The sequence below is a fragment of the Cynocephalus volans genome, chromosome 3 (assembly GCF_027409185.1).
Source record: "Cynocephalus volans isolate mCynVol1 chromosome 3, mCynVol1.pri, whole genome shotgun sequence".
In the NCBI taxonomy this organism is placed as follows: domain Eukaryota; kingdom Metazoa; phylum Chordata; class Mammalia; order Dermoptera; family Cynocephalidae; genus Cynocephalus; species Cynocephalus volans.
In genome coordinates, this window is record NC_084462.1 from 105,504,625 (window position 1) to 105,517,837 (window position 13,213).

The window sequence follows — 13,213 nt, forward strand, 5'->3', positions numbered from 1 at the left end:
AGCTCCTGTGCTCTTACGTGACGTGTCCTCCTGCATACTTACTTTTCAGACAAACCCCTACTATTTTCCCTCTCACTCACTCTTCTGTAGCTTCTGAGCTCATTGGTGTTCCTTGAAGATACCAGGCACATTCCTGCCTTATGGTCACTTCAGCCCCACGTCCCCGACAGGTGCATGGTGAATGTCCTCATCCCTCACAAGTCTCTGCTCAAAAGCAATCCTGTCAAAGAGATCTACCTTGTCCATCTGATAAAAAATGCTGACCATGAGAAAATGAATAAATAACACAATAAATTTCTAATCTGATGCTCATTTTAATATATTTTTTTCTGCTTCTTAGCACCCCAAAATCCCATCCCTCCAAGCTTGGTGTTTCTGATGTGCTAAGAACCCGAAAGTACAGTTAAACCGTCCTAAGCAATAGGGCTTGTTATGGCTTAATGAGCGACTTATCAGAACTCAGATGATGAAAACACAACCCAGTTTCTATTTCTCCATTCCCCTGTCTCCTCTATCTGCGTTCACTTCTCAGGCGGCTTTCCCTCACATATTGTAAGACAGCTGCAACAACTCCAAACCTTCTGTACTCTTAAGAGTAAAGAGAGCAGAAAAAGGCTCCTGTTTTCATCCTCAGCGTTCCCAGCACATGTATCTGAGTGTGTAAAGGCTCATCTCAGGGCCCACGAATGTGACCTGAGACTTGAGATGCACGTGCTGATTAGGTCAAGTGTAGTCCGCTAACCCTTGTGGTCCTCCAAACCCTTTTGGGGTATCTGTGAGTTGCTCACCTTTCCACCACGTATCTGTGTGAGGCCTGACTCTCTTCATGTAATTTAGCAAAACAACATACTGTATGTAAGAGATTAAATGCAAGGCAGATATGAAAATCCACATGTCTAGAAAGAGTTGCCACAGAAGAGATTTAGAAAATGTAAGACAAGGCTATTTTTCCTACTAATATTTTTGTTTTAGAAAACACTTATTTTGGAAAAGTGTGATGTTTTTTAAAAGTGTAATATATTTAATCCTGTTCTTTTAAGCCATTTATGAGTTAATGATTATTTTAAAAGTGTCTTAGTTCTAAGTTCTAATAAGGTAAATATATATAGTTATAATGAACTAAGTAAAAGCTCTTTCTGTCCTCACTAAGTTTTAGAGTGTAAAGGGACACTGAGAGCAAAACGTTTAGGTCCTGCTATTAAAGAACACTGGGTGGAGGGTCAGGCTGTGTGGATAAGCTGGGGCAGTCCCACACTGAAAGTGAGTTCTTATTCACCCTATAGCAGCTGCTCTACTTTGGCATTTTGTAAAGTTGTTCCCAAATCATGCCATTGTCCAAGGTAGTGAGAAGGGGTTGCTGATTGGAGCTGATCTGTCATATCAAAACAATTGCATTTGGTTACTAAATCAATGACTTCCCCAGAATCTCAGAATGGGGGCTCTTGTACTCACAAGTCAGGTAAGGTTGTATTCAGTGTGCATTTTCTGTAGCATCTAGTAAGATGCCTTAGATGAAAGTAAGTCTATGCAGCAATCACTGATGTCTAGTCCTTGTGTTGAACTCAGTCACTCAGAGAATCTCACCTATGCCTTTGCTTTTAGCAAAGTGCATAATTTGGAAACTATAAAAGTATTTTCTGTTATTGTCCTGCCATCTGAAAGCATGAAAAGAATCTCATTTATGATGCCCCTTTTGTAGTCAAGGTTTGAGTTTTATCATTTTTTCTAATTCGCCCTGTTATAACTTGCAACATCAAGTGCTCCTGGGTGTCTGTCTGTCAGGACAAATTCAACATCCTGCTCTACTAGGGTAAAATAGTGAGGGTGACAAGAGAACCATGAATGGGAACTAAATTGGGAGGGACTTGTCGTGTAGAAATGAGGCCTAGCTGGGGCAGTATAATAATGCATCTGTAGTCAGGACCAGCTACACCACTTGTTGGGCCCAGTGTAAAATGAGAATTGTGGGGTCTCTTGTTCAAAACTATTAGGACTTTCAAATGGTGACACAGAGTGGTGTTAAACCAAGTATGGGCTTCTTCTCTGCCTGGAGCACTACACGACTTCACAGTTTGAGCAGCCGTGAAGCTGACCTAGTGGGTTGAAAATTATTATAGAATGGTCCCCATCAATGATGTCTCTCAGCAGTCACGTCCTCCTGTAATTCCCTGTCACAATGAGTCTGGGCTGGCTTTGTGACTTACTTTACTAAAGATTGTGACAGGGTGACCTCATACACCTCTGAGTGTAGGCCTTGTGCTACTGTTTTCACCATCTTAGAGCCTTTAGCACCATGTAACGTTTTGACTCCATTATTGGAGAAACTGAGTGGAGATAGAGGCTCTGGACAGTGAAGATAGAGGAGAGAGAGGCCCCAGTGTTCTGGCTTTCCAGCGAGATCAACCTGACATGCACTGAGGTCCTCTTGAAGTGTCTGCCTGAATTGTACCCACAGTGGCAAACTCAATTGAGACTATGTGAAGCCAAAACTCGTTGAGCGACTTAACCCAGAGAATAGTGAGAAATTAATATACAGTTGTTTTGGACCACTGAGTATTCTGATATTGTTACATAGTCAGTCAACTGAAAATCCATCTCTTTTCTGTCTACCTATCAGTGCATGGCTGGTCCTGACATTGACTGCTTCTCTTCTGAGTCCTTGAATGTTCCCTCACCTTGGCATTCCAGAAAGAATGACAAACTCAATCTAATAATGGTATTTTACTGCTCCTTGTGAAACATTATTACCCCCGAGGAGTCTATTTTCAGCTCTTTGACTGAAACCGTTTTGGCTGTTCAAATGCTTCCCTTGGTTCCTTGGCTAACTGAGGAGTTAAATACCTCCTTATTTATGAGCCAAACCAGTTTCCTAAGTATCTTCTTGGAGCAGTCACTCTTGTAACCCAAGGGATACAGCAGTGAGACTGAGTCATTTCTTACCTCACAGTGGGCTTCAGCCAAGCTCTCCACATTTTCTCCCTGCATTCAAGCATTGAGCATTTCAATGGCCTGGTAGGTCAGTTGTGTGTGCTTGGGTGTCAGTGATGTCAACTGAACAAAAGCCTAATGTCAAGACATATGTGCCATATCAGAGTTGTGTGCAGCTCTAATTGTCTGGGTACCCAATGCAAATGACATCTCTGGTTCCTCTGTTTTGGAAGAGCCCCAACTCCAAGATATTACTGATGTTCTCAAGACTTCTGGAGTCAGGGTCAGATAAAAATGGATCCCACATAGGATACTGGGGACATGTTTCAGAACCACCTGATTAAAGATTTGAAAACATGGAATCCTGAGCTGCACATGCAGACATTCCTTGTCAGTTTATGTGGTGTGGAGCTCAAGAATCCAGAGTACAGAAAGCATTCTGACTGTTTCAAATGGAAAATACTTTGCCTTTGAATGTTTTTCAGCTGTGGCACTTACCATGGGCAGGATGGCAGAAAACAGTACTCATGAATTTGTGTATAATATTTGATTATATATTTTGTTATTATGGAAGATGGGCTATTGGTTCTAAGTGATTGAGTATAAATATCCCAATGAGACAAATTAGATGACCTTTGTGCTGGTCTTGTATATCACTGCTTACCCATGGCTTCCTTTTAAGATTAACACATTTTGTTCTCTTGCTTTTCTAGTCAGCTAGTGGCAGTTGAGAGCAAGAAGCAAAATCCTTCCTGTCTCAGCAATACTGTGGAGTAGAACTATTACATTTATATGGAGTGAGTAATCAGTCTCTCTATTTTTTTCACAAGTCTCCTAACCCAGATAATTTCAAGAGGACTAAATTCCAGGTATGCTTAAAATAATTTCTCAAGCTATTGGTAGACTTTTATCCAACCCCAATGCAAAGACACTTCGGAACATCAGGCCGAAATAGTTTCCCTACCGTAAATAGAATTATAGTTTATTATGGAGACTTAAAGTAACAATGATCCGAGCAGATTAACAATGTAATTTTGTTTAATTATATTTCATTTATTCAGCTAATTTATCTTTCAGAATAATTCAATTTAAGTAATCAAGTAATTCACAAATAAAAACCAAATAATCCACATGTATGCCTCTTTAACACACACATGCAGAAATACACACAACATACACACACGTACACACAACACACATACACACACACACACATCATTCCTCATTACAGACTCACAGAAAGGCAGTGTCTGAGCTGGAGAGCTGTTCTATCCATACCCATTATTTTGGAGATGAGGTGCAGAAAGTTAAGATGCTTTGCTAAAATTCCATATCCAACCTGTGGATGATCTGCCTTGATCCCCTAGAGTTTTGTCCTGAGGCTTCTGCGTATACAGTCAAGATCATTTAATGGCTCCCTATCAAGATCCCACATATGGGTATGCCCTGTATTTAGCGAAATGTGCTTAATAGGACATTTATGCAAGAAACCGTCCCATTTCAAGAGCTTTCGTCATGGCTGACCATCCAAAGAGGCTTGACAGAACATCTGTGCTCTGTGACAGGAGAGGGAGAAAAGAGACACAAGTTTCACCTCTGCTGGGATTGCACATAAGTATGGGAACCCCCCCCTTCAAACATGATCTGTTTGGGATTCTTAGTCATTTTTTTGCCTTGCAGAAGTAGGGGCCATTGTGACTTTACCTCTCTTTTCCCAGTGCCTTGATCTGTGCTTGTGTTATATTAGGAGCTCAACGTTTGCTGAATCGACCCTGTCTGCCCTACACTGTCTGTGAGACTCAGTGCATCCTCCCTTTCCTCCACACAAGCCACCAGTGAGACCAGTAAGGAGCAGGGATGAGAAACTTGTTGGGCAAGTGACCAACTCAGAACGGTGGCACCAGGAAATGGACTAGGATACGATGCTGGACTGTTTGCCTGGAGAAAGTTGAAATATTTTTGTGGATTATAGAAATAAAAGGAAAGACAATACTTTACTCATCTAATCCTTAGGTGCTCATATTTTAATTGTGGTGCTTTAAGTAATGTCATAAATATAAGCTTAAGGAATGCTGTTACACAGAATAATAATGTGTGTGAGTCCACATCTTGTCATAACTATGAAAAGGGAGAAATGTTTAGGTTAAAAAAAATCCTGAGAGCCTGCAATGTGCACTTAGGAGTATCTTAAGCAATAAATGATGGTGATGCTTCATGAGCAACATGTATCACTGATAATGAAAACAAAACCCGTTTCTCTGTTTTTCTGTCCCCCTCTCCTTCCTTCATCTTTGCTCCATTTCAGGCAGAGGTATTTGCAAGATGGCTTCAGTACCTCCAGCCATTTTAACATCTCTTGATCAAATCCAGCAAGAAGTGGGATGTGTCTCATCCCTCAACATTTCTAGCTAATATCTCTGGCTCAGGGTATTGAGGACCCAAGCACTGTGACCCTAGAAATGAGAAGCATCCATTGATTATCTTATGCCTGGAGCTGGGGTGGAGGCAGATCACCCAAACCACAGCTTAGGGTAGAATGAAGGGTGGGTTTAAAAAATAAAAAAGACCAAATAAACAGCACCTTCATACAGTTTCCCAAAGGAGGAATGTAGGCTGGCCCAACCCCAAGCACCAATATTCCCTGCCCTGTTCTCTGTACTACATCCATTCTCAAGTGGGTTACAGCTCCCCTAGAAACCTTTCCTGATCGCCACACCTGCTATCCTACATCTCTGGTAATAGGACCACTGGGAAGAAAGTGTCTGAGGGGCAGGGGCTTAACCTTCTTGATCTCTGGGTCCCAGCTGATGGCCTCTGGACAGCACCTCTGGCTCACAGGGCCCTTTCAGCCACGAGGTGCTCCAGTGTAGCTCCCAACTGTGCTGACCTGAGCATCCTCAGCATCTGGGCATCGTGACCCTTCCTAAGTCTCCTCTGGCGTCTTCTCCACCACTCGGTTCTCTACTGCGAGGACTGCAAACAGGCTCCTGCAAGGGTGTCAGGTAGGGACAAAGGATGGGATGTGTCCTCCTTTATAAAAATAAACTCTTTACGTGTTCCGCACAGCCCAGGGAAGAGCCCTGCTGGGGAGGGACGGTGCGCAGCGTGGGGATCACCCAGACAGCGCAGCGGCTTCATTGGCTCAGGATGATTCCCTTCCGTGGCTACTACCACGATGGACAACAGGGGGCGCTGCGCCGCCGGGACTCTTTGGGACAGGAGGGAACCTTACATTTCCTCCGGGTTCTTCTTAGCTGAGATGACCTGCAACTTTCAAAAGCTTTTTCTTTCTTTTTGTTCGTAATAATGAGGAAAACACTAGGGGGAATAAATCAGATTATTTTAATATCACAATGTTCTCACTGTTCCTCCGCTAACTGCTCCCCAAGCTCTGTCTCATTCTACATGCTGTGTTGGGATATTCACACTCATCCTTCTAAATGGGAAGGGTAGAGACAGACACGTATGATGATCGCTAGTTCAGAGCCATGAACTGTCGGTCACCACGTGGCAGGGGTGGAAAAGGAAGAGAACAGGATACAGAGTGAGAGACATGTACATCACTCTCTGATTCTCGGCTTTGGGGTGAGAGTTGGAGGTTTCTCTAACTCTTAGCCTTTCAGGCCCTCGAGTGCTGTGTTTCTATGGTAGTTTTAGGTTTTACACGATCACTTCCTGATTGCTTCAACTTTTTACTAACAGGGAGTCTGTTATGTGTTTATGAAGTGCATGTACATTTATATGGCAAAACGCAAATTCAATTATTGGAAAGAATGTCTTCATTTAATCTTTATTCATTGGTGCTAATTTTTTTTCCCGGAAACAATAATAATTCAGTTTTTTAGAGCCTTTTCACTGCAATGAGGTGCCTTCAAAAAGTTTACGGAAAGTGCATATTATAAAAAACTGTGCATGGATTGCATAATTTTTTTGCACCAAAATGAAATCGTAGTACTTTGTTATGATACGTCTGAACACAGTCTAGTTTTGTTAATGGCAGCCATGCTAAGCTTACCCTCTCACACCAAACAAATGACTCAAAAGTCCAAAAGTTGGTGCAAGACTGGAAGGTTTATTCAGATAATCTGCATCTGGGGGATGACCGTCTAAAATCATCCTACCTTCTGATGACTCTTTTGGGGTTTATAAAAAAGAAAAGGTGGGAAGGTGAGGTAAGGGCTTTGTCCTGCATGAAACGGGGGGAGAATGGTCATACGATTAGCAGAGGATCTGAGTCAGATGTCAGGGTCCTCTGATGGATTGGGTGCTTTGGCGTCATGAAGTCCACAGTTGGTGGACTGGTCAGCTTCAACCCCTTGATGTTATTCCAGGATTGGAGTCCTTATCTCCTAGGGAGAGCTCAAAGACAATAACCTCAGTGGTGCATCGTCAGAACATAAATATACTTGACTCGTACCTCTAACTACTGTGGATGCAATTTGCTTTTAAGCAAGAAGATGAGTTAATAATCAGCTAGGGTGTTTTGTTTTTCTCTTTATTTTCCTCTGTTTGTAGTTGATTAGGGAGTTAAGGAAAACAAGAAAACTTAGTTTCAATCCTTAATTGTAGGTACACAACGTCTAAAGTAAATCAGCATAGGACGATGTAATGGGAGATAAACAGAAATAAACTTTTGAGAAGGATCATTTTGGGGCGTGATTTCTTCTCCAGGCAGTTTCAGCCATATAGTCAGTTTCACATTTTTTCTGCTAATCTGAAAGAATTGATGATTATCAGTTCCGAAGTTAATGGCTAATTGAAATTTTCTGCATGGTCCTAGTTATCCCAAAGATGGCTGTTCTCTGGCTAAGGTCCCCTTCAGTTTGAGACACTAAGAAAAATACGACATCAATTTGAGAAGAGCCCCTATCAGAGCAACATGAATTGTGCTAAAGTTGAAACAAGACCAAACATCAAATTTATAGTGAAGCTTGGGTGGAAGAATGAGTAAATCATTAAGGCTTTACAAAAAGGTTATAGGACAATCCCCCAAAGAAACCAGCAGTTTACAAATGAATAACTCATTTTAAGAAGGGAGGAGACGATGTTGAAGCTGAAGCCTGAAGTGAAAGACCATCCACATCAATTTGTGAAGAAAAAATTCATCTTGTTTTGTGATCTAATTTAAGAGGACCAATGATTAACTGCAGAAATAATAGGAGCACTATAAACATTTCAATTGGTTCAACCTACACAATTCTGACTGAAAAATTAAAGATGAGCAAACTTTCTGCTCAATGGGTGCCAAAACTACTGTCCCCAGATCAGTTGCACACAAGAGCAGAGCTTTCAATGGAAATTTTCAAGTGGAATCAAGATCCTGAAGCATTTCTTCCAAGAATTGTAACAGGAGATGAAACATGGTTTTCTCAGTACGATCCTGAAGACAAAAGATAATCAAAGCCTTGACTACCAAGAGATAGAAGTGGTGTGGTCAAAGCAAAAGCAGACTGGTCAAGAGCAAAGGTCATGGCAACAGGTTTTTGGGATACTCAAGACACTGTGTTTTGACTTCCTGGAGGGCCAAAGAACAATAACATCTTCTTATTATGAGAGTGTTTGGAGAAAGTTAGCCAAAGCTTTAGCAGAAATATGCTTGGGAAAGCTTCCCCAGACAGTCTTTCTGTGCAATGACAATGGTCCTGCTCATTCCTTTCATCAAACAAGGGCAAATTTGTGAGTTTTGATTGGATGTTGTAAGTATCCACCTGACATTTCTGATTTGGCTCCTTCTAACTTTTTGTTTCTGAATCTTAAAAAATCTTTAAACGGCACCCATTATTGGTCTGTTAATATAGCTGGCCTGTTTGCTCAGCTGGTTAGAGTGTGGTGCTGATAACACCAAAGTCAAGGGTTCAGATCTCTGTACCCGCCAGCTGCAAAAAAAAAAAAAAAAAAAAATGCAGTCGCTAAATTCTCAGGAACTCTGTGAGTCAGTTGTAAATGGCCATTGTTAAAAATTAAATTATATAAACTTAAAATAAATTATATTAATTATGTAAAAATGATTGCATTGACTTGATTAAATTTTCAGGACCCTCACTTCTTTAGGGATGTACTAAATGGCTGGTGTCATGGCTTATAAAAGTGTTGTGAATTTCATGGAGCTTATGTGGACAAATGACGTTATGTATTCTATTTTTATCATTTAATTCCATTCTTCCACGAACTTTTTCAAGTCCCTTTGTAAACTCAGAATCTAAGGATATGCAGTACGACATATAACCTTTAAGGCTTACTCTCACTGGTATGGATTACTGTGTGTAACTCCTCTTTTTCCCCTCAGATACGAACACTCTATGTACAGTCTTTGCTAAGGACTGAATCGTGTCCCTCCAAAATTTATTTGTTGAAGTCCTAACCCACAATATGACAATATTGGGAGGTCGGGGCAACAAGGAGTTACTTAAAGTTAAATGAGGTCACAAGGGTGGGGCCCTGATTCAATAGGATTATTGTCCTTATAAGAAGAGACACTAGAGAGCTTACTTCCTCCACCCACAGGTGAGGAAACAGCAGGAGGGCAGCCGTCAATGAACCAGGAGGAGAGCCCTCACCAGAGGTTGAGCCCTGTCAGATTCTTCACTCTGGACTTTCCAGTGTCCAGAACTGAGTGTGATATTGTGATTTATAATAAGGAATATATATTTGATCTTTATCCCTGTTTCTTGGCACATAGCTCCTATAACACTTGGAATTTCTGAAGTGATAAGTGTCTATTTGTATGCTAATGCAATGACTTGTGGTTGGGGTTAACCTGGATAGCCTCAGGATGGGGGCTGGTTGCCAGGAGAACCAACCAAGTGATTAGAAGGTTGGAACTTTGAGTCTCATCCCCCAACCTCTGGAGAGAAGGAAGGGGATGAAATTTGAGATGATCATCAGTGAACAGTGATTTCACTAATTATGCCTACCTAATGAAGCCACCGTAAAAACCCAAAATGAGAGGGTTTGGAGAACTTCTGGGTTTGAGGAAAAAGAAAACATCTATATGTTGGGAGGGTCACACATCCCAACTCTGCAGGGACAGAAGATCCTGTGCTCAGGACCCTTTTGAGCCTTGACCTACATATCTCTTCATCTGTATCCATTAACATATTCTTTATGACAAATGTGTAAACATATGTAAAGGATTTTACTGAGTTCTGTGAGCCTTCTAGCAAGTCTCTGAACCTGGGGAGGGAGTCTTGGGAACTTTTGACCTATAGCTATGGGTTAAGGAAACTTTTGATTTATAGCTATGGTTTAAAAGCACAGGTAATGATGTGCTGATTGCCACTGGCATCTTACACGGAGGACAGTTTTGTAGGACTGAGCCCTTCTCCTGTGGAGGTCTGTGCTAACTTCCATTAGTGTCAGAATTGAATTGAATTGTAGGACACTCAGCTTCTCAAATGTAGCTGCTGTCTGTCGTACTTATAAGAGCAAGAATTACTGACATTATAGAGTGGTGGGAGGAATGGAAATTGCTATATCTGAGGGCCTGGAAGAAGAGCAGAGAAATGGAAGTCAAGAGTCCCAGACTGAAGATCAGAGGTACAGATTTGGTGTCATTGTACCTCTGCTCTATTCTAAGTCTCCAAAAAGACCCACTCTGTCATCAGAACAATCACTTGTTTTTTAAATTTTAATTAATTAATTAATTAATTATTATGTTTTACATTCTAAGATGCTGTTATGGAGCAGTTAGGGGGGAGGGAAAGAGGGGAAGGGGGAAAGGGATAAAGTGGGAGGAGGAGGAATAAGGGGGGCCATGCCCCTCATTCCAGCATGGGAGCCCAGGGTTCTTCTGGCAGTGGCTCAGTGGTTGTTGCTGGGCTGGGTGCAGATGTCGGGGGAATGTGGTCAAGGCCCTTGGCCCCCCACCACCCTGATTCAGGAGCATGGGGCACTTCCAGCAGTGACTCAGTGGTCATCACTGGGCTCATTGTGGATGTCGAGAGTGAGGTTGGTTGAGGCCCTCAGTCCCCCACTGACCTGGCTTTGGATCCCCGGGGGCTTCCATTCTAGTCCGTCTTGGTTTTACAGATGTTCTTAGATTGTGCTAGACCTTTACTGGTTAATATCAGAACTTTGATCTGTGGGTCTTTTGTGTTTTCTTTCAGTTCTATGTTGGATTATTTGCTGTTTCTACCACTTAAACTCTGCACTGGAACTCATTTGTTGTCCTTTGCTTACTTCTAAAAAGGGGAAACCTCTTATGTGAAGAAGCACTTCAGTCCTGTGGTTGAGCTAAATTGCTACTTTGCTGCTGATTATCTGGGGAAGGCTTTCTCTGCAGCTCAGGTTTTAATTGTTGACTTTGTAAGCACTTCCGGGTCTGGTACACCTGGGTTGTGTGGAAACTCTGGTCTGGGCCTGAGTCTTTTCAGCAAACTACATCCCTTCAGTTCTGTATTCCTGACCAGTCTCCACTGAATGGTCCTGTGCTGATTGGAGGGCAGATCAGCTGTCCATGCTGTGTCCCATTGTTCTCCTGGTGGGCCCATCTCCCCCACTGTCCACACTCCAAACATTTCCTTTGGGACAGGCCATGTGCCAGTCCCTTGTGATGACTCACCAGTCTCTGAGTGGTGCCTTTTTTCAGTTGTCTATGGCCCTTTACACCTATGTGGGTCTTCAGGAACCCTGTTAGTGGTCTTGCTGGCCTGGCAAACACCAGGGCCCTCTTGTACCCTGCAGCCTCCAAGCAACTTCAAAAAGGGCACAGCTGCGGCTATTGATAACTCTTGCTCTGTGTGTTCACCAGGGCCAGGCTTGAAGTGGATGGGGCTCAAAGTGGTCAGAGTGGTCCTTTCTCTCATCATGGCTTCTCCTGCCTTCATGAACTCCATAGGTCTCTCCTCCTCTTACCCTGAGATCTAGTGGCCCCAGCTTGGCAGTTGTTGCTTTTTAATCATTGTAAGTTGGTTAATTGTGGGAGAGAGTGATGCCAAGGACCATCTGTTCTGCCATCTTGACCAAAAGTAGAATAATCACTTGAGTGCTGGACCTGTCCACAACTTGCAAGGGCCTTTCCTTTCCTCTTTCTCATTATTCCTGAGCATAGCCTTGCAATGGAGGAAGGGCAGGGGCTCCCATTATTCCTGTCTCCTCTCTGTGGCTCTATAGTTTCCTAATCTTGGAGCCTGTGCCCCTCCTCATCTGTGTTGAATGAACTGATGATTCACTGCTGGGGACAGCTGTGGAGGGCAGAAGGGGCGGGAGCCAACTGGCCTTGATGAGAGATCCACTTCAATGTCCTACTCCCTCCTCATCTCCACCAGGTCTCCAGTTGCCCTCTTCTCCAGGACATGGAAGTTGTGGGGAAAGATACCCATCTCTTCTCCAGGCAGTACTGGAATCTGTCCAAATTTCTACCTGGACACTTGTCTCATTCCACCTTTGACTACAACCCTGGATTCACTCCTAGTACAAACACTAATAACTGGAGATTTGATAACCTCATTAAAAAAACCTTTTTTCCAGGCTAAACTTTTTCTCATTTCTTTTGGTCTGTCTACATTTATAGCATTCCTTTTTTTCTTTCTTTCTTTTTTGTATCATAAAATTCATGATTTATAAATCAGAAGGAATGGAATACATTCAGTTTCTACTGATACACTGAGGCCCTTATATTTCTTCAGATGGAAATAGTGTCAAAGAAAACCAAAGCTGGACAGTAGTTAAAGCAATAAAAACAAATCTACTCAAATCTGTTGCTATAGGGGAAATGCAGCCTCTGTATCAAGCTAAGCTCTTTTCTGGAATACAACTAGAACAAGTGGACACCTATACAGAAGTTATGGGTTGATCTGTGTTGGGGGTATGGGGGAGGGTTGGTGGATGGAAAACTAGTAGGAGGAGATATCAAGGCTAGAGGTATCATTGCTCAATTGACTCAATTAGATTTTTATTTGAAGGCAGGCCAGAGTGATCAGATATCACGTAGTGGATGGTGGGAATGAGGAATTTGATTAGATACTGAGGGTAAGAGACCCACCGTAAACTGAGTTGGGAGGGTTTTTCGACTGGACTCTACAAGGAAGGACTTCAAAGCCTGAGGTAAAGGCCTGGTTGTGAAGCAAGTTTAGAAGAGCCTGACCACAGTTTTGTCTAAGAGAGTGTTTGTCAGAAGGCTGATATCAGTTGAGACCTCAGTTTCTTGGCCAAAGGCAGAAAGAGGGCCAAGTCTGTGCTGCTTCATGGTCTCTTACCCTTACGTCTCTCTTTCCCACAAAACTCAGGATATAGGAAGGGAAAAGTCTCTAGAATAGATTGTGATTAAATGACAGCAGAGTGGCAC

General features: G+C 42.4%; 1 protein-coding gene across 1 annotated transcript in view; it reads right to left on the reverse strand.

The window, feature by feature from the left end:
* Window positions 1–13,213, reverse strand: part of LOC134372657 (thyroid receptor-interacting protein 11-like) — a 338,384-nt gene that overhangs the window by 41,308 nt on the left and 283,863 nt on the right.